Source organism: Oxyura jamaicensis, chromosome 10 (assembly GCF_011077185.1).
Source record: "Oxyura jamaicensis isolate SHBP4307 breed ruddy duck chromosome 10, BPBGC_Ojam_1.0, whole genome shotgun sequence".
NCBI lineage: Eukaryota > Metazoa > Chordata > Aves > Anseriformes > Anatidae > Oxyura > Oxyura jamaicensis.
Genome location: NC_048902.1, coordinates 12,844,372 through 12,868,437, shown reverse-complemented (window position 1 = coordinate 12,868,437; position 24,066 = coordinate 12,844,372). Strand labels below are relative to the sequence as shown.

Sequence of the window (24,066 nt, the reverse complement as noted above, 5' to 3'; positions counted from 1 at the left end):
GTGACCTAACGACCAGTCACCACTAGTCACCACACAGTCTTAATGCAGAAGCATTCTGATACAGAATCCCTTTCTGTGTGTGTCAGCCCCTCGAAGAATTGGTAGCACACAGCTGGTGGAATATCTAAGGCATGCAATTGTACAGAGGTGGCAAAAACCTGCAGAAGCAGCGTAAGCCTTCCTTCCTAACAATAAAAGAGAGTTGCTGGCAGAAGGTGATAGTGTCAGTGGCTGTTTAGATTAGGGAAGGATTGGGTGTGTTCAGCAAGGGGGATAGGATTTGTTTAGATTTTTCTCTCCTGGGAACAGTTTAGTATTTTGAGCATGTTTGGGAACTCATTTTTTTTCCCCAGTAGGCTGTGAGCTGTACACTCTATATTTGACAGAATAAGACTGAACAATGTTTCAGAACAAGTAGTTTGATATCCTACAATGCTAGTTTATTTTTCCTCCTGGATGCCTATATAGACAGTATCTTTTCACTGACTTTTCTTTCAGCTTAAAATACACAAGAAGATGCCTGCTTCAGCCTGTTGGGGCTGACAAAATACTAAAAATGGACAAAACCATGGAGTAAAATGCAGCTGAAACCAGTCCTGTACAGGGAGTCCCTCTGTGTGCTATATCCAAGGGAACAGCTGGGATCTGCTACTGACAACACTCCAAAAAACATTTTTTTTTTTTTCCATCTGACTGGATGCTTAGTGTGTATTCCCTGTCCAGCAAAATGGAAAGCTGAGAGCTGAGACTTGTCTCCTTTTCATTCACTGGTTGCAGGAAGGTTATTTACAGCAGCATTGTCTGAGTCATTTTGTCACAAGCTAGTTCAAAAGGCATATGCTGTATGTAAAACTTGCTCTAAGAAGATCAAAAGCAGTCCCAAAGAGACATACTCATGCAAATCACCATTCAGAGATCATGAAACAAAAACGCATAGCTCTGAAAGCAAATGCTGAGACCCCCAAAATAATTGGCAAGGGTAATGGAAATTATTGAAAGAATGAATGGGAGCAGCCACAACTATTGCCAAAATCATAATGGTCATCAAGCTGAAAAATGAGCCTGGCAGCGGCCATACATCCAGATGGCCAAACAACATGAGTTATTGGTAATCCATCTATTTGCCTGATTTGAATCTCCTCCACCCACCAGCTCAGGGAAAGACTCCAAGTGGTCCCAAAGGGGCTCCTGAAATGAGAGGCACCAAGCTCCTGCAGGTCTCTCGCAGGGAACAAGCCTCCCCCAGAAGGTAGCCACCGACACCATGGGTTCAGTGGAGCCCTGTGTACAAATGTCACATCATGACATTAAAACAGATGATTTCTGAACCCCATAGTCCCTGTATTCCGTGTGGCTGGGCTGAGGTGCTGTGTTTGCTGCCAGTATGGCTAAATGTGTGTCGGCAATTATGGACTCTAGGAGGTCTCTGAGAAATTATCTACAGGCCTGCACAGCTCGCCTTGCAAGACCACTTTTCCCAACAGAATATGATTGCTGTAATATGGAAGGGAGCTTTGCTCTACACATGCTAAGTACTCTTATCTCTCAAGTGGCCTGACTAACATAATTAGATTAAATTAAGAGGAATTGGGCCTATCCTTGTCTCTAGCTTAGATCTTGCCACTCCTTTTCAGACCCATGGAAAAGACTTCAAGCCTGCCTGTTCTTTCTGACAATAATAATTCCCCATAAAAATTATATATGTGTTTGTTTCTGACAAACCCCACTTCCCTTGGTACAATACAATCATCAGTTCAATCCTTAAGCCATGACTGGCTTGTACATAAATCAGAATAGAGGGATCTGACCTGAACTGTTAACTCCATTAAATATATATGTATATATATATATATGCCAAAACTACTGTGCATTAGTGCAAGATGACTCCTCCTCAACATCTGAGCATTAGATTTGGGAGCCTGAGGTCACTGTCACACAGAAGATAAAGGAGCATACAAAGCATGTGTCCCTTCTCATAAATCAATCCCCATGACCCTAACTGTAATGGAACTTGCTGCTTTTTGTGACCAGATGTGCTCCTCAGACCAGCCCAACATATCCAGCAGGGAAGCAAATCTGAGCAAGAAGTCTTCCCAGCTGGCATGGAAACAACCAACTTTTCAGGTGGAACTCAAGGAGACTGAAAGGGCTCCTGATACTTAATACAGAAATCAGTAAGAAGCAGCCATTTGCTCTGGGATCCCAGTTTATCACCAGTTCTCACTGACAAACCAAGTTAATATAGGAAATTCAGAGTAAGGAGCAGGTGAAGGAAATGAAATACACATAGAAAAATGAAGCTTCTACTTCTCAACACATCTTTTAAGGAGGAGATTAAGAGGCAGAATTAAGCTTAGAGAGGCAGCGAGAGAAATGAATAGCTAATGTTTTTTTCTGGTATTTCTTCTCACATTTGTAGGAGCTATAACTTTTGAGTTCTTTTTCTGAAAGTTGTCCTTGATGTGGCACTATTTAATAATGTAGATAAAATCAAATCCAAGTGGTTACCATAATATTAAGTTACCCTCTCCACATTGCATCAGTCCTCTTCAAGAGACATCTTTTGCCATATAGCATCTGCTTTATTTTTTAAACAAAGCTATTTAACGTCCAGATCACTGAAAAATTACTGGCAAGGTAGAGCCAATAGACACTGACATTACAGCAAAACCCATCACCTTTCTTTATTTGTAACCTTCTCTTTGACACTCATATTTCAATATTAATACTTGATCACACTACCAAAAATCATGGGAACCAGTGGCAAAAGCTTGATGTAGTAACAATAAAACTGGAATAGCTGAAACTATCCTAGATGTCCTTTAGCAATACGTCAGCAGTATGAAGTGAGGCATGCATCAGCTGCATTAGCAAAGCAAAGGTGCCAGGGGCTCATTCTCGCTTCCTCTCCTGTTTAAGTAAGCCTTTAAAGGACAAACAAACCTCCCCTTCAGAATGGAACTGAAACATACTGCAGAATGATTCACGCCAAACAAATAAACGCTTTTCAGTTCCAATCATTCCCTATTGAGTTGAAGTAGTAGTATGCTGTTTTAATCTCATCACTTCCAGAAAGCAAGTACAAACGAAAGAGGTGATTTTAACACTCACACAGAGCATCTAGCCAAAGGAACAGGAACAATTTTATGATGATTGAGCTTAAATCTATGCCAGTTTACAACTTTCTCTACAATTAGTTTAATTTCTCCACTTCATTCCTGAAAAAAAATGACCCTGCGTGGGAATTCCTGTGCATTTCAGCAATGCTGACAGACAGCTATCCTGTGTAGTTTCCATGGCATTTGCCACTGAAGAACTCAGAACACTTATAACCCTTCTCCAGTTTAATCTTATTGCCACTGAGATTCTCACCCACCTTCACAAGGGCATTCAACTCTTAACTCCCATCTGCAACACCAATCCATCTTAAAGGGTATCAATGAACATGCAACAAAACTTAACAGTCATTTTGAGCACAAATGCATGCACAGGAATACTCCCCACTTAATGCTCAAATACAACTGGCTCTTTGATGATCAGTGGAAGTAATTTGACAGCTTTGTATCAGCGCTAAACAGTCATCTACTTAGCCTAGAGCAAAATCCAAAGCAGTGGGAATACACAATATTTGAATCAGCATTTGCTAGCAAAATATTTCTCTTGTGACATGGAAACCTTTTTGACTGAAAATATTTGGAATTGTGATAATGTTTTACTTAAAGCTGTTAAGTTCTGCAAAAAGTAATTCAATGCTGTGATTAGGACAGGGATTTTATTAACAGTGGGAGGGAGCTGTCTCTGAATGACCAGTATCAACAGTACCTGTGCCACTCTGTGAAGGTTTCTTCTTATAAACAGCAGGCTACTACTCTGATTTTTTTCATATGTGCAACAGGAAGCTCCAGTCCTGCAAAACATATATATTCTGGTGAGATTGTAGTCTGAGATGGTGCAATAGTCATGACACTTGTTTGTCACATCCAGTTTCCATGTTCTGTGAATGAAACTCCATCTCTTCAGACTCAGTTCCATAGCAAAAACACTTTGCTTGAGGTCTGAGTTTGCTCTTTCCTTTCATTCTTCCATAGTCCTTGAGACGATCAGCTCTTGCTGATACTCATGTTCATATGGAATAGCATGAAATTTCACAGAACATCCTATTAATTACAACAGGATCATTTGATACGACATATATGCCATAGTTAGCATTTCTGAGGTTTGTCTGTGTTGGCTAACAATTCTGCCACAGAGTTATAAAGCAGTGGTGAAAAGCAAACCTAGGTGAGACCTGAATGAATTTAAATTAAGTTTTTTTGGTATGTTTAAAAAATCAAAACAATATGTAGGAGATTTTCCCATATTACCATTAGTAACGTAAAGGTGTATTTTTAGCAGTATTTAAAGTTCAATTTTTCATTAGGTTTGGGATCTATGGTAAGTCTTTCCTTAGTAAAAAGAAACAGCAAAGTCTCTGTTTTCCCAGTGGTGCTCATTACTGATGCAGACTTGCTGTCAAATTGACACCTCACTGCAGAAATGCATACAAATCAAAAGCCTTCACATACAGGAAATTTAACAATTTAGCAAACAGGATATATAATTCATGTAACTAAAAATGACAGTAGGCTCCAATAAAAAACTTGTCAGCTCTTGTCAGCTTGAGTTTTTTTTTTTATATATATATATATGAAATTTAAGAATATCTTCTTGAAATATTGTTCTTATGTATTGCCAGACTGTCTGAATTCAGTTCTACCATCATAGCTGCCTTTTTGTTGGAAAAAAAAAATCCAAGTGAAGCCATTTTAATTGTATATATTAATATTTTTAAGTGGAAAACTACACAGAATTAGTTCCAATTACAAAATTACAGATCAGACTGCTTTAAATTTATCTCTCTAATATATATGTGTGTGTCTAACATCAACAATGTTGAAAAGTCTAAACATCAGTTTTCACAGTAGCCAGCTGTTCAATAGTAAACATGCTGCACCTTTCTACTAGGAAGAAGCAGATGAATTCTTTCAGTTGTCTTTGTAATTCTGATACAAATCCTCCTGAAGCCGGTGGAATGACTTCTCTTAAGACAACTTATTGGGACTTCATTGTACATCTGTTTGTCTCACTGAGGTGAGTGCTTATTTCATCTTGTTTTTTTCAGGACTTCCAATCTCAACACTACAATCTGTAAAGCTTTTTTTTTTTTTCCCTTGAAACTGAGATAGTATATTAAAAAGAGAGGTATTGTATAACAACAGACTTCTGTTAGTGCTCCATGGCAAGATTTCAAATTGTATAAATTCTAAGTTGATACTTCCAATAAATTTTGAGATAAAAAATGATACCAACCGTGAAAAATGTCCTTAGGTGACACCAATAATGAGAGATTCGCTTTGGACAGGCAAGAGGCTAACTGCAATTCTTTCTTTTGCAGGTGTGCTCTCACAAGGCTGGGAAAATCTTTATTTTTGGGGGTTTCCATGGAAATGTTGGCAGGCCTAAATGGAAACAAAAATATTTAAAAGGATATGTTAAAAGAAAGTGTGATTCAAATATGACTGAAGTTTGTATTTTTCTAAGAGTAGAAAGCAGAAATGTTGTTGTACATGGATTTTAAAATTCCATCTAAATTAAATCCAAAGAGAAATTCAGGCACAGTTTTACAAACTATTATGGGTTTGGCATCACAAAAAACACTTCAAGGAAGGCCTTTTAGGAGTAGGAAAACACTGATTGACTCTTTTCATGTTCTGTTTTCAGTAATAGGTGGCCGTTTTCTACAACTTGAAGTTCCATACAATCAAAACGATCTTTGCAGTGAAAGTGGTTGCTACAAGAACATGTAACACAAAATTCTATGTTAAAAACGACTCGGACAGCAATGTGAAGGCAGCCCAGGCACTGCGTTAGCAAGCTCGTGAAGGTGAACCGATCCCCAGTGGCCTTGGGAAAAGCCAAGGGGAAACCATCTCCATTCTGCTGTCGCAGTAGGCTGGGAAGAAGGTCTGAGATGGGAAAATATAACACGTGCCCCTTCCCTTTGCCTGCTTTTGCTTCAAATGGGAGGCAAGCAGTCGGAGGGCCTGACGCTAAGGCGGTTTCAGGGACCTAATGGCAGTTCTATTTATACAACAGGGTTGAAAAATAGCACTTGGAAGTGCCTCTGTTATAAGGTCCTGCTTGAAAAAAGTCCCACATCTGTGAAAACTTCCAAAAATTGCTTTCCTCAGTGTAGAAGCCGGATATATATTTGTTGAATCAGGCTCTTAATTAGGTAGGATACAAAGGGCTTTCTCCCCCCGTGATACTTCCTGTGCAACAACAACATTCCCTGCTTTCTGCGAGCCCTGCTAAACCTCAGTATGGATTTTTTTTGTTGTTGTTATTATTATTTACTTCCATGAGGAGACCCTAGCATTCGACAGCTGATCCCTTTTCTTCCGCCCACCCCCCTTTAATTTCATTTTTTTTTTTTTCCAGGTAAATTTCTTCCCACTTTCTTGGGCTGGTCTTTTCATTAAAACAAAGTTCTTCAGCTGACCCCCAATCATTTGCCCTTCCTGTCCATTCTTGGTTATGCCAAAACTGTTAGTTCACAACAGGAAACCAATAGCTTGGGCTATCAGGAGACATTTCCTTCACAGCACAAAACGTCTGAATAATAATTTCAAGCAAGGCTTCACCCATTTCCTGTAAAAGGAGGGAAGTTTGCCTATCCTAGTCCCTCAGAGCTCTTTGTTTCCATCCCTTCATGACGTAATGCTTTCTGCACAGGGAAGATGGATCATTTTCCCTTAGCAGCACTAAATTCAACATCCCGTGTAAAGACTTGATACTGCTCTTCAGCAATGAAACATACAACGTCTACAAATAATAAACAGATATGCTATAGTTTATACTTGTGGTGTCTCTTTTGAAAAAATAAATTAAACTTTTGGTGTCTGGGAAATAGCTGCAATGAAAACATGAAGGCTAAAGACAGCCTGGTTTATTAAATGTTTTATTTGCAGAGCAGAGCATTAACACCACAGCTGTTAACTACTGCATATCCTCCCAGCAGGTATGCTAGCCCAGCCTGCATCAGCTCTTGGTGAGCACTGAAATGCCCCAGGCTGAAATGCCCATTACATGGCGCTGCATTTTACAGGAACACTGCAGATAAACTGTCTCAGGCACTGAGTCAACACATCAATTAAGCATGTGCTTAACTTCATGGATATCCAGAAAATAAATAAATAAATAAATAAATAAATAAACACCACCACCACCACAAAAAAGCAAATGCTGAAGAATGAACAACTTTCTTAAGTATTATGCTACATCAAAACCTTAATATAAGGACAATGCTGAGTTGTTAAAGGAAATTATCAAGCAATGCACGTGCTAATATTCCAGTGCTGGAACATCTAGGGATGTTCAAGATGCTTAATTTTAGGTTAAACTGTGTTAAAGTAGCCTTTAAGCAAAGAAGACAGAAATTGCTACATAGGAAAAACTGTTTCCATTGAATCCTATTATGATGTTTCTTAACCTGTTTATGTTAAAAGATGCAACCTGGAACGAGGATATGTGTTTTATTTAATTTCCTACATTTTTTTTTTTTTTAACAAGCTTAAGAAATAGGCTTGTGAGTGACTTTCTTTATCAGCTATTGCAGCAATCAAGAAAGCTTAAAAGGAGAATTTGTCAAAAGGTTTAAGTTCCTTAAAATAGCTATCATCACAATTGTTATTATAGTGCAGTCTTAATCACATCATTTGTTGTCACCCAAACATCATAAATTTCTCTCTCCATTATTCCAAAGACAATACAATTTTTATTACATTTGTGTTTTCTGTGTGGTTGTCGTTTGAGATGTTGGAGCCAACATGAAATACTGCATGTGTCTCATTCTAATTCACTCGCCCCAGTCAGGAGCCCCAGCACTGTGAATTTACCATTTTCTTCCCTCCTTTAATAAGCACCCCATGCATTTCCTACTTCGTGCCTCATCAGCTGGGAAGCCACAGGTAGAAAGCACCTTCCTTCACACAGAGTCTAGTCACATTTTTATTAGTTAATAAACCATTTTAACACCTCTCTGTGCTTAAGAATAGCAGCTTTGCATTTCAATGTCTCTTGTTTGAAAGGCAAAAATGTGGTTTTCTTGCTGACAGCAGGCAGGACTCTGCATTTCATGGTATCCAGAAGTACATTTCTCAGCTACGGACCAAAGCAGCAGGGAGTCTCTGCACTGGGGAAATTTCACCCATCCTTACAACCTTCAGCCTTCACTTTCTCTATCAGTGACTGTACGATGCGAGACATCAGTCCCTCTATATTTCTTTCAGAGGCCCTGTATAAATGGGTTCTGATGTCCTTTTCCCCAGCTGAAGTGAAACATTTCCCCCTCACTGTCTTTCACAGATCACAAAATTATTTTCTAAAGGGAAAAAAAATCTGTATAATATTGTTCAGACTTTTTTTCTAATCCCAAAGCACAACCTTAAATTGGGACACCTTTTTGAAAGCCTTCTTTGAAGGTGATACCCCAATGTTATTATTGGCATTTTTTTTTTTTTTTTCCTTCTAAATCTCAGTTTTGAATCCCCTTCCATCCAGGCATTTTAGCATAACTAAGTTACATTTAATTGTCTAGCAAGATTCCAGTTTGTTTGCTTATTCAAAGGTTGGTAAGGCCAATTAGTTCTGGCCATCCATCTCCAAAGCAGAACAACAGGTGAGCCAGAGGATGTTCTGAGAAAAGTGATACAAACGATTGATGCCCAAAGAAATCAACTACTCTAAGATGGGGCAGGCTGAATACATCTACTTGTTTCTAATGGCAAGAAAAGCTAATGACAGTGTTACTCTGCTGGCCATTAGGAAAATATAAATGCCAAGGTATAAAAATGAGTATTTAAGAAAAAAATCAGGCCAATCATCAGCGAAAGCTTCCTGTCGATCCTGTATTTTAATATCACAGAATGATCTTTTATAGAAACTATGGGAACACAGTGTCCTTTTCAGCTTGTAAAACTACATTTGCAAAGTGCTCTGGAAAGGTCGGTGGGTAATACCACAGACTGGCAAGAAGTGACATCTAAATCCTCTTCTTCCTATTATTAACTTGTATCGTTCTGTATATGCTTCAGTAAACTTCACTAAAAATCCCATGAGAATATGAGTTTGTGTGGGGTATTTATATTTTGCTATGGAATAGACTGCAGCACTCTGTCCATCTGTCAAAACACACAAGTAAATCGTGCTTAAACCTAATTCTCTTGCTGGTGAACTGAGATTCATAAAAATTAGGAGACTTGATGAAGGCCAGACAGGAATAAACGAGAAAGTAGAGGCTAATGGAGCAGAGTCTGTTAACCATTACAGAGGCTGTAACTGCATGCTAGCTTCTATGACAGCCCACACAGTGCTGGTGTGCAGATGGTCCTAGACTTCTCTGCTATAGGTACCAAAACTGGCGGAGAAGATCGCTCACTGGTATGGCTGGAGGGGAAGGGAAGGTGGTACAGACACCATCCTAATCGACCAAGCAGTGTCAGTAGCTAGGAATGATCAAATGTCCCTACTAAACTCACAGAGGCACAAAAGGAGCTAATAACTGACATTTTTAACACAGGGATTTTCAAGCAAGTCAAACCCTAATTTTATCAGAATAGTGATATAAATAGTGATATAGATCAGCGTATCATATACAACTCCTGGCTTAAAGTCCTGCTAGGCAACAGAGCAGTCTTGGGAACTAGATGCCTTTATAATCTATGTCCCTTAAGTAGGTTAAATCCCTCTAACACCTTTCATGCCAACATTTCTGCTGCATAGTGCTCAGGCTCTCATTATGTTTGACATTTTATTTCCACTATTGAATTGTCTTTTCCTTGTTTTGCTCATTCACAGCGCATACTGGCCAACCTACAAAAATGTAATTTGACTGTTTTAAACTAGACTAATATATTTTGACTGTATCCTCGCCGACACAGAGGGCTGTAATGCAGCCAGCTGTTCATTGTTACTATATTAAAATAAAGTAAAATTCCCTTGTGATATGCTATATACTAGCAAATGATGTAATGAAATCCTGGCCATGTGAAAATTCTGTCATTATACCACCCAGCATCCTCACGAGCAGGCAGAGGCCAAGTCACTCTTCTGAGAAGCCCCGTTAACACATCATCCGTACTACTCAGAACTGTAATTGGTTTAACCTGACATGCTGCTCATTTTTTGTCCTGCATGCTCCAGTAGTACACTTTTCTTTACACTCTACTGGAGAAAAGGTGTGCGAGACAAAGCCAATTTAACACATTTCTCTGCCCTCTTCTTTCCCCTATCCCCCACTGTATAGCTGGTGTATCGCATCAGTGCTTCTGCTTCTGGTGTGAGTCCCCACAGCAGTTGTAGGATCACGGCTAAAGAAACAGAAATGCAGAGTTGGGGTGAGACCAAATGCAGACTGTTTAAGTCTACTTCAACACTGAAACTGGCTTCTTACAATGCTGTACCTGAAGGAAGTGTGAAAATAAAAGAAAAGGGGAGAGGAATGAGGGGAAAAAGTGGGTGACGTTTATGTTGGACACATTCTGACTACAAACAGAAATGTTAACCTTAACTTAGATGGCTGTAGGTCAACCCTGAGATTACCCAGGGTACAGATACAATGCAAATATACGGGGGAAAGCTGGGAGCAATGTATGGCCCGTGTGTCCCCATTACATTTGGGGAAGCAAGAAAGGAGCTGAGAGCAGGCACTGTTCTTACCTGGGGATTTTTCAGGCAAGAGAAACCAAATCATAAATAGCAAACAATTTAAACTTTCAGAACTTACAGACAGGTACCCAGCTTTTCAAGGAAAAATTCAAAGGTGGGGGTGCCTTCCAGCCAGTCACATGCTGCCCAGGAGACCTGGTTATGGAATCAAGACACTTAAGCAAGCCAACTGGCTGGGGAAATTGGGCACTGCAATACAACTCTAGCTGAATTGATGGAAGGTTTACAAAAAAATAGACCTTTTGTGATTTTTCTAGTAGATTTGAAGCATTTATCTCGTCGTTTTTAGAGCTCATGCAACATACTAATTGGTGGAGGATTTATGCTGTCTGGAAAATGGTAGCTTGGAAAGGAGAAAGTTCTTCTGGGTCAGTCAGGGTACCTGGGGAGAAGAAGATGGAGGGCAGCCATTCCTGGTAAATGCAGGGCAATCCTGCATTTGGTGGGCTTTCAGAATAGAGCCTCTAGAGCAAGAATTTGAGTATTGCACCGTACCTTGGTGTAGGATGCTAGTCCCTTTCATCAGAAACTGTTTTGGAGATCTCCGGCTCTTCCAACTGAGTGACAGGAGGTCAGCACAGCTAGCAACAGCGGGGGCTGATTTCTGTGGTGGGTTCATCTCCTGCTGAAACAGAAGACAGCAATTAGCTGAAGCAATTGCAGAAACTGAAGTTAGGAGAAATCCTCAGAGTGCGTGAGGAGAGCAAATCTTTGTGCTGCAAAAGGCAGAGCTGTACGAGAGTTATCCCCATGTGCCTGAACAAGGCGGTAGAGATGTGCAGCCCTGAGCACAGCCACGCAGAAATACCAGCACTACAATTACCCTTATGCAAAGCACCACAGTGACACAGCTGTGTTGCTCCTGGCTCTGGAGAAAACTTGCCTGGAGCCAGAGCAGGTATCTCCCCTGTGCAGCGCAGACATGCCCAGGAGCCACTGGAAACAGGTTAAAGCAGCCTGGATGCACCTGAAATGATTGAGATGACTTTCTTACCATGGCTCATGCAAGACAGGCAGAAACAGTGAGTCCACAGACACCAGTGCCTAAATCATGTTGCATGATTAAGCATTTCAGACAAGGGGCAAACTCTCATCTGAGCTTCAGCCTTGTTCTTCTGCAGTTTTCTCTTGGTGCTATCTGTTCTTTCCTAGAGAGTTTGTTGCAAAAATATCAGCGGCCTTTCACTAGCAAGGATGGGGAGGAGGAAGAACACCATATGGCATTTCCCAAGTGCGTTCATACCACATGCCTTTTACATGTTTACATTTCTTGGCCATGGTCTGAGCCCAACCTCAGGCTAACCTTGAACCTTGCAAACTAAACACAACTCCGTGAGCGCAGCTGGAACAGGTGGGAGAGCCAGATAACAGAAAGAGCCCTCCGCAGTGTTTTCAGAAACAAAAGAAAAAAAAAAATCCCCCCCATCTGTGCTGTTAAAGCTAGCCTTACTACACTGACAGTGTTTAATTCTGGAAATGGCAGTGAAGTATGTTCACCCTCACATATCATGAAGCTGAATGCAAACATCTTAGCTTTTTTTTTGCCCAGATAGTGTAGAGGACACCAGCACCTTCAGGACAGAGGCAGACTGCTGGCTCACCTGTCTGTTCTTCCAGCTGAGCAACAACCCTGGGGAACTGTGGAGCAGGAAAGCCATTATATAGAGCTGCTCCTGCTCTGTAGTCTGCCTGGAGATAATAAATATATGTTTCTTTCATGTTCTCTGGATGGCATCTGCTGTGAGCAGCGCTAAAGCTGTCTGACTCCCACGGAGCTGTTTCTATGCTCGAGCTCCCAGGAGAGCTGTTGACCCGATTGTAGCACCTGGGGGAATATCGTGTTAAAATTCCCCTGAGCAGAAATGACTGTGAAGCTGCAGACTGGGATCCAGGATTTGAGCCTTCATGAAGCAGTTTTATTTCTGCAAGATAATTAGTGGTGTAAATGAATTGGCAAGAATCGTTTTGCATGAAAGTCCAATATAAAACATTTTTAATTCTGAACACGGCCTCTGAGATTGTCTAATCTTGAAATACATGTTCTATATGATCTCTCTTTTTTTTTTTTTTTTTTTTAATTCACTTAATTTTTAAACTAGCAGATCTCCCCTCCCCATTCCCCTGGAAGACAGATAACACTTTATGAAGTATTTTGGCAGAAGACACAGCTTATTGTATTTATTGGCGCCATCATAATATGTTAGAGTAAAAGGGAAAAAATTAAAGCAATTAGAAAGAGGTCAAATTCCAGCCATTTCTCTAGAGTAAGGTTCACTTTTGAAGTCATTTTTCAAAAGAGGTTTTACATTTACAAAATTTAATGAGGTTAATTTGAAATTGAATGAGCTAATCATTGGTTTGATACTCTGAACACTGCAAATTTATTGCTTCCTTCAGTGTGATAACATTATTTATCAGCTTTCTTCTGTTACCCTGTCAAAAGAATCATTTCTATTTCAGAGAGAGGCTTGGTCTTCCACGTTCCTGAAAGTTTGCGCTATTCCATTATCTTAACACTGGAAAAACCATCTCTGGGAGGCCGACTCCCTTCATGTGGAATGACACACCCTGTTACCAAAAGTACTGGGTCTCAACCGCTTTCCCTGCTAGTGCAGGGCAGGAGGCATCAACCACAGGCTCTGGCCTGAGCAAATATCTGACACATGACACGAACAAGCTATAAGCGAGGCCACCGATGCAGTGGTCCAGGTTGTAAGTGTGGAAAATGGGATGCTGCTTGCTGATCATTACCTGTCCAGGATTACTGTGCTTAAAATGGGAGTCAATTTTTTAGAGAATTGAGCATGAATCCTACCTCAAGCGAGTTTATTTTTCTGTGGCCTTTCTGACATCCTTATATCCTTATATTCTCCTGGGAGAATAAATCCCAGGAAGTGCTGAGTTTGAGTGCTTCCAAAATTTGCAGGTTTCACGTTGTGGCTTTGAAGCACATATACATCCTGCAAGGCAGAAAAGGGGAAAATAATGACTGTGTCACAGAGCTGAATCACATTCCCATGGAAGAGTTGCTCAGTGCCATACCCAAATGGGGCTCACTGTTTCAATACGTCTCCTAACACGCATACCCAAACTCCCTTCCTGCACAACCAAAGCCCATCAACAGAGCTTACACAGAGTGAGAACTGAGAGGGGCTGCAGCCCTGACACCGAAGTTTATTATACAATTAATTAACTCTAGGTTGGTGTTAATCCCTTGCACAGTCAACACAGCAAGCAGAATCATACAGGAAGAGGACAATATAAAAAGAAAATATTCACAGGAATTATTTCCATTTCCATATTACTTGGAGGGAAAAAAAAAAAAAAAAAAAAAAAAAAAAAAAAGGAAAATTTCAATCCCAAACCCATGTGCTCTGCCCATGACTCAAAACTGCCAGAAGCTCTCGGCAATATTGCCGATTTCCCCCTTGCCACTGAAAGCCAACACACACACAGGCATTACGGTGGAGCAAGTCCTGTGAAGACCTGAGGTAAGCTGTCCTCCTACCCCCACTTGTTTCACCCAGCTCACGTTCCCTGTCACACGACTTCACCACTGCACAGTTTCTCCCTTTCCCCATTCCCATTTCTGCCCTATGCACGGGGCACTCGTGAGCTTGCCAGCATCCCCTTTCCACCCACCTCTTGCCAGAGGTCTGGTGAGACACATGGGCCTACAAGAGGGAACTGCTTCTTTGTTGTGTATTTTGCTGTCTGGACCACAGTGTTTTGAGCTGCTGCTGCTTACACTGTGAGAAAATAGCTAATGTAATACAATGGCTATCTCCACCCTGGAGCCTGTGGCTTTCCAAAACCACAAACTATGACTACATGACAACCAAGTTCCCTACTTTTATACATATATGTATATATATTACAGCATATTCATACTTCTGAAATAGATAATGAACAAATCTGCTAATTATACCTTTCCCAGAGATGATGATGTTGGTATAGGCTACAGAGCTGCAAGAACTTTGAGAGGAAAAACCATGAGAAAAGATCTCAGTTACATGGTTAAACACACTGTGAAACTCTGCCTACCCAGCTAAATCTGCACATTGGCTTGAAACTACAGCTGCAAGCTGTACAAAGGAAATGACGACAGGATATAAAGGACTAGGGGAATATTCAGTATTTACTAAACAAAGATCTTAGTTTGAGCATGTATCCAGTCATACCATAAGTATTTGACGGAAAAGGCTCCCTGAGCGTGGACAAGCCACGGAGTCACTGCTGTCATTTTGCAGTGCACATGCAATGAATCACCTTGCATTAAAATACTTGCAATAGCAGATTTTTTTCCTCCCATTTTTAAGTTGCTATTTCGAGCTAGAAAGGCATTAGCAAGCCTAAAGGCACCAATAAACATGGGAATAAAACCCGAAACCCTGAAAGACCCACAATCATTTTGAGAAGTACATTTCACACCTTAATTTTCAAAGAAACTCTCTTTAGAAGAAATATTTTCAAGCTCAGGCCTAAACCTGTGTTAAAATCACACCAACTTGCTGGGATTTTACAACTTCTGACTTCTATGGTGTTCAGAGCAGTTCAGAGCATCCTTAACATTACCAGGTGAGAGTTGTTTCTTTAACTCAGTGTGCTGTGTCCTTTTCTTGGGAGCTGAAGAAAAGGGCTATTGTAAAACATTATTATTTATGAGCAGTGTTATCGTATTTTTCAAATGACAGCGTGCAGGGAGCCCCATCTCCCATCAGGCTGCATGGAGCTTGGTGTTGTAGTGACAGACTGTCACCTTTTAGGAGACTCTAAAGAGACAACAGCAGCAAAAGGGCAGAGGTGAGCAAAAGAGATTAAATGACTTACCCAGCTTCAGAGAGTAAATCTGTGTTAGAGCAGGAAACTAAACTCAGATCTCCCAAGGTCCATGGTTTGCAACCCAATGTACTGTGACTTACAATTAATTCATGGTCAACTACTGACAGTTTATATTTCAGTTATCACAGATTACCTATCTCCTCTTGCCTTTGCATTAACTTTCTAAGACCACTCAAGTGATCACATTTTACTAAAGCACTCATTCATAGAAATTAATTTTAAGGCCCCAATGCCTGAGCATCTGCAGAAGTCTTGGTACACAAAAAATAATAAAAGGCATAAGAGAAGGGCTGTTATTCCATGCAACTCTGAATCAGTTGCACAAAAGCAGCTGTCCCAGTTCAGATGAGCTACCTTTGATTTGCTAGCTGTAAATTCAAGGGGAACTGTGAATTCTTTGCAGTTAGTCCTTGATAAGAATAAGAGCTATAGTCTTCAAATAAATAACAAAATACTATTCTGCTAACACCTTCAAAGTAGACTCCATTTGAAGGGGGAGCCCAGGTGGTCCCACATGAATGATGGATGTACTTCTGTTTGCAGTTTTTTCTGCTTTCATTTTACCTCATTTTACCTTTACATCACTGCATTGTGGAGCTTAGGGATATGGTTTAGTGGAAGATTTGTTAGCGTTAGGTCAGAGGTTGGGCTCAGTGATCTTGGAGGTCTCTTCCAACCTAGACTATTCTGTGATTCTGTGATTTCCTGAACTTTCCCATCACTGATTTTTATTTTTGTTCAGATGTGTCTCTACTTCTTTCCTCAGCTGTTGCTTATGCAGCAATTTGAACAAACTGATAAGCAAACATTATTTGTTGGATTGGTGTAAAAAATAAAATAAAATTGGTTGATTCCCAACGGTGATGGATTGAAGAGACAACAAATAGTTGCGAGTCAAGCTTTTTGTACCTTTTAAACGTCTTTGAAATGCAACTTGTTCTTTTACCTTCATAGCTCAACTAATATGGAACTCCAAACTGGGTTTGTTCTTCTTCAAGTAAAGTCAGGCTCCTAGGATACCAGTTGCTCCACAGGTCTTTCACCTCTGCACTTAACATTCAGCCCTGAACTGCTACAAGCTTCTCTAAGCTTGCTGCACATTTATTTTTCCACTACTGGATTCTGCAGGAACAAGAAAATTCCCTGCAAGTTTCTTAGTGCTGCTTTTGTCTGCAAAGGAGTTTGATATTTTTCTATTGTGATTAGAAGAGGACACAGATGGGGGTGTTATTTGTGCCATTTGCAGCATTGGTAATTTTCTCAAGTTGACAGCCTAGGACTATGTGCAAAGTTGTTGTAGGTGATTTTCTTTTTTTTTTTTTTTTTTTTTGGTAGTGCCTGTACAAGGTTATAGAAAGCAACAGAAATAGCTGCATAGTATCTGGCTAGCAAAACTTAAAGCTGTTTACTTCAGATATGCTTGATGTTGCTGTACAGAGACCCCAATCATTATTTGGTAGTTAACTTTGTATTTTATGATCTCATTTTTCCTTGTAACTACAGAAATGTCAGAGTTTCACTCAATCCTACCAGTTTGTTCCAAAGTCAGGGGAAATTACATACAGTATTGAACAACACAACAATGTGTCAGGAAAATAAATGGGAATGGCTTTGTGGTGTCAGTTTGTGCAGAAATGAGATGAAATATTTTTTCCATGTGCTGAATGAGCCCAGACAAAATCTGTCTAGATACTAGGCTCGCTACAACCTGCTTGTATCATTTTTGGAGAGGTGAACAGTCTGTTTTATGGCAGACACTCAACCATGCTACACACTCAGAAAAATACTCCCTTTTCTCAGAATAAAATTCTTCATGGATAAGATAGAGTGGAAGTTATTTGGTAGAGTCTTCTGGAATAGCAAAGCACACTGGCTGTGATTTTATACAACACTAAAACTTTTTCTAAGGCTCTAACTCCTCTTGAATCAGAACTAAATGAATAAACCCCAATAAAAGGAGAATTCAGAAAACTAGGTGGCTGTTCCAGGTGACCTCATATGTTGGAGAGCGAGATCTGGGTGATTGTGGGTTACTGGAAGTCTGTTCTGGGTGGATCTATATGTGATTTTTTTCCAGGCTTAGGATGCCTCTAGCTTCCACTACGTTGATTTCAGGTAAATACTTATTACTTAAGCCTTAAAATTTTGGTTCATGGAAACTTTAGTTTATCACTTTTCATTCAATCAAATAATAAAAAAAATTAAAAATGAAAATTTCCTGGTATTGCAAGGATGACTATCCATGCGTAAAATGTGCTTTTTTCTGTCTCTGACCTACCCACATTCCTGTGAACTTCATTCACTACCATACCACTGTCAAATGGGAAAAGGTTTTTATTTTATTTTATTTTATTTTTGTAAATAATAGCTTGTAAGTCTAATCTAAAATGCTGAAAATACCACAGCATCCAGTTTAATTACAGTGAATTAAGCATGAAGCTTTCAGGATAAGCTTTATGTGAAGAGCTTCACTGTCTCTCTGGGGGAAAAGAAAAGCAGTCCAAAGAAGGTAACTATTTTTTTTTTTTCCCTCTAAAATATGCAGGCAACAATTCTCAAGTTTTCATTCACAACTTCTGAAACTTTAAGTACATTAACACCCCTAAAAATGCTTATTGCATGGCCACGTGCCAAGGACTAAGCAAGACCCCTCTACTCATTGTAATGACTGCAAGCACCACCCGTTCTCCCTGTATCTCTCAGGCCACAATCGCTGGTGTCAGATGTGTTTTTGCTAACAAGACTGTGGAACTGGTAAGCAGAGAGCTTTCCCACCCTTCCCTTCTCCCAAGCATCCAACAAGCCACGCTTTCAGAGTGGCCACACCCTGCTTGTTATTGTTGAATTCAAATATTAAAGGTGGGTTCTTTTTCTATTTTCCTTAGCCTTTCACCTTTATTTAAAATAGAGTGCATTCAAGGGACATCTGTGTTGCTGGCAACAACATCACGTGAAGGAGCTTTCTATAAATAACATCACTATTAAATAAACTGCTGGAGCACAGCTTTACAACCACGCTGAATTCAGTATTGTAGCCCTTATTCTTTCTAGAACTGACTCTTAGCGAAGTATGCTTTTATGTTCATTTTGAAACAATACTTTTAATGTGCAAATAAAACTGAAAAGCAAGATTCAAAAGATGTGTTGCCAAAACTGCTAAATTTCCTAAGTGACACTGGTAGAATGACTAACATCCAAATCCAAAACGTTGTTCCTATTTTTTTGCATTTTTTTTTTTTTTAATAGACCATTTTTGAAAATGGGGTTTCTAATTTCTTTTATCTGCACTTTTCTGCTGGAAAAAAAATGGTGGGGAGGGGGTTAATAACACTTAACTAGTTCAGAAAAGTATTATGATGGTTAAAACATTCATGTGAGTAAAGGACATTAAGTTTCTCTGACTGAATGAGTCATTACAATACAGAAATTATTTGAGATGTTTGGCATGTGAAGGAGCAAGGTAAATACTAGCTCATTTTCTTCTGTTTTCACAACAGAAGAAATGCAAAGACTGTAAAGCAGAGGCCAGGCTTTCAAAGAGCTACGGAAAATCCATCCAAGTATACGTTTGTAGCAGCTTTCATAGAATAATGTAGATGTACCCCAAATCAGTTCTAAATTGTCTGGTTTGAGGCTTGTCAGGATCTAGTCAAAGCTGTGATTTACTGTGGAAATTGAGTAAATTAGCCTGCCAAACTCCTTACTGTTTCTCTAAACTCTTACTATTAAATAAGCTATCTAGGTAAACCTAACCTGAATGTTTATGTTCAAAAAATGACTGCAGCAAAGACAACATAGTTTAAGCAAACAATGTGATAAAAATGAGTTTTTTATGAGAGAAACGGGCACAAGAAAAAAAGAATATAAGACTACACAGGAAGTGAAAATAGACATAATTTCAACAAGAGGGCACAGCAGCAAAGAGATTACAAAAGAAAACCAATAGAATTGATTAGAATAATTAATTATTTTCCTATTCCTAAACATCCTGTGGAATTTAATGCACATGTTGAAAGATTTGTTTTTCCTATTACATCAGGGAGCTAAAGGACAGCTACATAAGCTACACATTAGCCAATGTTAAGTACACAAATATCCCAAGCATAGTGTCTACAGTCCACGTTAATTTTTTATGTAATGCTAGAAGTTTAAAATGTGTATGCCATTTCTTTAAGGGAGAATTCAGCTGAGAGGTAATAGTATTTTATTAAGAGATATATAAAGGCCTTGGAAACACATACAACTCAAGATGCCTGTTCAAAAATTGGACCTGTGATTCTAAGGGAATTATATACTCCAGAAGGAAAGCTATGCAATTTCTGAAGAATACATGGAATAAGGATACCTAAGTCTTTTTAAAATCTGACCTTTTCACAGTAGGGCCAAAATACTCACGAGGTTTCCTACTTCATTTTTTCAGAAAACTCAAAACGCATCTCTTAGAATAAAGTCACATATAAAAGCCTAAGAAAGAGGAATCAGGAGTGAATAGAAAACAAAACAGGCAATATATTCTTGCCGCCATATAAATCCATAGTTCACCTACACCCTAAATGCTGTGTGCAGTTCTGGTGCCCTCAGCTTGAGAAAGGTACGTTAGAAGAGGCCAATATTCTGAGAAAAGTAACAAGGATGAGTAAGAGTTCAGAAGAGCTTTCAAACAACAAAAAAAATGGTAGGCTGGGAATCTTCACATAGAATAGAGAGGGGAAGGCTACAAAATCATTCATGGCCTAAAGGGGGTTAAATAAAGAATGACTGTTTGCTGTTTGTTTCAACATAAGAACTAAGCACGAACACATGAAAGCCAGGTTCAAAGCAAAAGTGTAGATTTTCTTAATGCAAGAGGTAATAGGGTAATTCAAAAATGGATACCAGGGATGCAAGAAATTTATGCAATTTTTATGCGAGTCTAAACAAATACCTGGAAAATAAATCCTCAAAGGTTCCTATACATGAAATCACAATAAGTTCAGGAAATTCCCTTAACTAAATACAGGTGGAACACAGGAGAGTACATGACAGAAATACCATATTTTCTTGCTCTGTTCTTACTCTTCCCTGACACTTCTGTTTTTTCCAACAGGTCTCTGCTGCTGACACTAGACACACTGACATTCAGCGATATAGCTCCTGAAGTAGTAATATTCTCAACACGCCTGGATTTTCTCCAGCTGCTTCAACTCTTCATGCAATTTATCATCTACTCCACTGGCCATGATCTGTTGTTTCTGCCATCCTTGACATCCTTCTACGTGATGAGGCACAAACTAGGAATGCTGTACTAACAAGAGTTCTGCCTACTGGTGAAAATATGCTCCTCCTCATCTTCTGTCAGCATCCCTTCTCTGTTGGTAAAGTCAATCTTTTTTCCTCAGTACCACGTGTATCTAACATTGGCCCAGAACATTGGATGGCAAAATGATTTTATGCCAGCTTTTGATATTGCTGTTTTGCACATCCAGGAATCGTGACAGATTTTCCTGCACTGCTCCACTTTTGGAGACAGGCTGTTGGACCAGATAAACCCAGGGGTTGTGAGGCTGTTCTTATTTTCTAGAGAAAACCAAAGCACGCATCACTTTAGTCCCAAAAAGCACAAACACAAAAATGCTGCGTTAGCACAAGTTCATTTATCAATGGATTCCAAATCAAGAATGAAGATTACAGTTGTAGCTGTCAGCTATGACTGATATTTAGTACATTTTTCATCTATCTATTGTGGAGATATGAAATGGGTTCTTCATGGGTAAAATATGTTGTAAGGGAAGCTTTTCCTCTAGGCCAGTCCCTGGGAATTATGCAACATGTCATAAGGAGAAGTGATGTTTTTATTATTTTGCAGGACTGATTGTGCTCTTATACCTTATATTGAGATGCAGGATTAAATCCTGAATGCTGAAAAACAATAAGGTTGGAGGAATACAATCGCCAAGTAAAACAAAACAGAATTAAACTTAAATTTCCACCATAGAACTCCCATGTGTTGGTATTTGAGACTTAGGAGAGGAATAGGCAGGTTAGGCCTAACAGAGATTTGTTTTCTTTGGCCAGTAAACAGCTAATCATTTTTTAAACTTGGCTCTTGTTTCAGATATCACATTCATTATGACTGCCCCTTTGTTCCCCTCTTTTAAGTCTTTTGAATTTCATTAATATATGACAAGGTCTTTTAATTCATTATATTTTGTTTGTTTGTTTAGAATAAGAAGGTAATCTACTGTGCAGTATATTAAAGGGAAGGTAAATATTTTTGGTGACAACTCAACACCTAGAAAGTTCAAATCCACCCTAGACTAATGTTGGTTACCCTCTCATGTCTCCCCAAAGCCACATGGATTTTTGATTACAGTACAACCGCAGACTTGCATAATAAATCAGTCACTACAGTAAAACAGCAGTAATGACACATTCAGAAGTGTAACTTGTGGCATTCAGCCACCGGTTAGGGGTCTATGGGGAGCTGCAGTACCCCAGGGAGGGAAAGCTGGAGCAGACACCACGTCTTCCAGAGCAGCTTCACAGCACTGAAGACAGTGAAGCTTGTACTCCCTGTTTTAAGTTAAGCTGTCAACTTGTGAACTGACGTGACTGCAAAAACAGATTTAGAGGCACTCAACGAAATGACTGTTCAGGAGCAAACTTTTATGATTTACCTCAGGCTGAGCGTACAAGCTCCGGCTGTGGCAGACGCTTGCAAGGTGCGGGGCTGCGGTGAGAAGCCAGCCTCCAAACCCGCTCCGGAGGTGTAATTTTCCAGCACGCTGCTCTTCTGAGGGGCTTGCCTGCGATAAGTCTCCAGAGCCATCTACGAAAAGAAGGTGCTGATCATTTTATGATTTGCCTTTCAAATGACAATTACCCTTTGATTCTTTTGAACCCTTGGTTTGCTGAGACCTGGCACCTGCACAGCTTCAGGCTGGAGGAAAGCCACTGTGCTATAACAGCACAGCCCTGTGGGGGGATCATTTGTCCAGACCCACCGTACTGTTTTTCAAATTTCGTTTCTAAACAAAAATCAATACATCCATACAAAAATACCCAATACATTTGCGTAATTCCACTGTCACCCTATCCAGGCTCCATATGGTATTCTAATGACTGCTCTGGACTCATAGGCTATTACCTAATTGCTTCACACCTACCACACCTATAAAAAGAGTTACAACATAACTGTAACTAATCATGTCATACAAGCACATTGATTAACTCAGACAAAGCACTATGGATGTCTAAACCACAACCAAAATACTGTCTTTCATTTACAGCTACATTTCTGTTATAAGGGCAGATGCTGAAATGCCTCAGCTGTGTCACTGCTGGAGACATTAATGCGACTGGCCTCTTGTATAACAGTAGGGCAAGGGATGCCACAAGGTTTCTTGAGACACATCATTAAGTGGTATGGCTATAGTCAATCATACCACACAGAAAGGAATATGAGTGTTCAGAACACTTTAAAAGAAGAAGAAAAAAAGAGCATTGCAGTTTTAGGACCAATCCGCTAAATTACACATTTTGTCTGGAGAACTGTCATGATTTACAAGTGTACAGTAGAAACCAAGATACATAAGAGTTAAAAGAGCAATTCAAACCTCTCAAACTATATTTAGTGTTCATAAAACTTGTTACAGTTCGCGGACCTGTTTCTTCCATCAGTTAAATTCATACTCCTTTCAAAGAATGACTCCCTTTTCTTAGTTTTAATAACGCTGGGTTTCTACTAACTGAACATCCATTGAAACAGAGCAGTCTCTAAATACTAGACTGGCACAGACACTTATTTGCATTAAAATTTTCATTTTCCCACTTTGCTTCTTTACACACAGGCTTCTCTTGATTCATTTTTTATTCCACTCTTCCACTCTTACTTGGCTCTGCCTGAATTTTCATTGAAATTTTTTTTTTTTACTTTCCTTTTTTGCCATCTCTCTGGAATGTAATGAAAACATGTAGCATTAAGGCAGACTTGGAAATAACATAACAGGATTGCTCATCCCAAATATAAACACATTCATTTTCTACACTTATCTGACACCTTCTCCTTATAAAAAAATAAAATAAAAAAATCCTTAAAAAAAAAAATACAACAAGCATACACATGGAAACAGAGAGTGGCTGTCACTGCAGTCCAGTAGCTTTACTGTAAATTGCAACGTCTAGCAACTTTGCTGCAGAATTAGCTTTCTGTGTACATACAGAATACCCATTTCATGTTATTCATATGCACACAAACCCATATATATGTATATTAGGGGCCACCTGTTAACCAAATATAACTGCTGTTACAATCCCGTGCTAACAGAAATCATTGCTAAAAGAAGTTGACAAGTCCAGAGTCTTCACATGGGCTTCTTTAACACAAAATACAGGTGCCTGCAACAAACTCTTCAGACCAAGTGAATCCCGATGATAGGAATTACATTTCAAATGCAATGTTCAGGAAGTTGACTACAC

General features: G+C 39.5%; 1 long non-coding RNA gene across 3 annotated transcripts in view; it reads right to left on the bottom strand.

Annotated features, from left to right (window-relative positions):
- The window catches only part of LOC118171887, a 31,727-nt gene extending 9,311 nt beyond the window's left edge, over positions 1 to 22,416 (bottom strand). Inside the window, exons 1-6 of one of the 3 annotated variants that reach the window (XR_004753441.1) lie at positions 22,266 to 22,416; positions 13,583 to 13,727; positions 11,263 to 11,389; positions 10,826 to 10,902; positions 5,350 to 5,498; positions 3,823 to 3,907 (exon numbers count right to left, since the gene is read on the bottom strand). This is a non-coding gene — a long non-coding RNA (uncharacterized LOC118171887). Of the gene's footprint in view, positions 1 to 3,822; positions 3,908 to 5,349; positions 5,499 to 10,825; positions 10,903 to 11,262; positions 11,390 to 11,761; positions 12,182 to 13,582; positions 13,728 to 22,265 lie in introns of those variants that run through there. The other 2 variants (XR_004753442.1, XR_004753443.1) reach the window with 2 other exon arrangements.
- Positions 22,417 to 24,066: the final 1,650 nt, after the last annotated feature.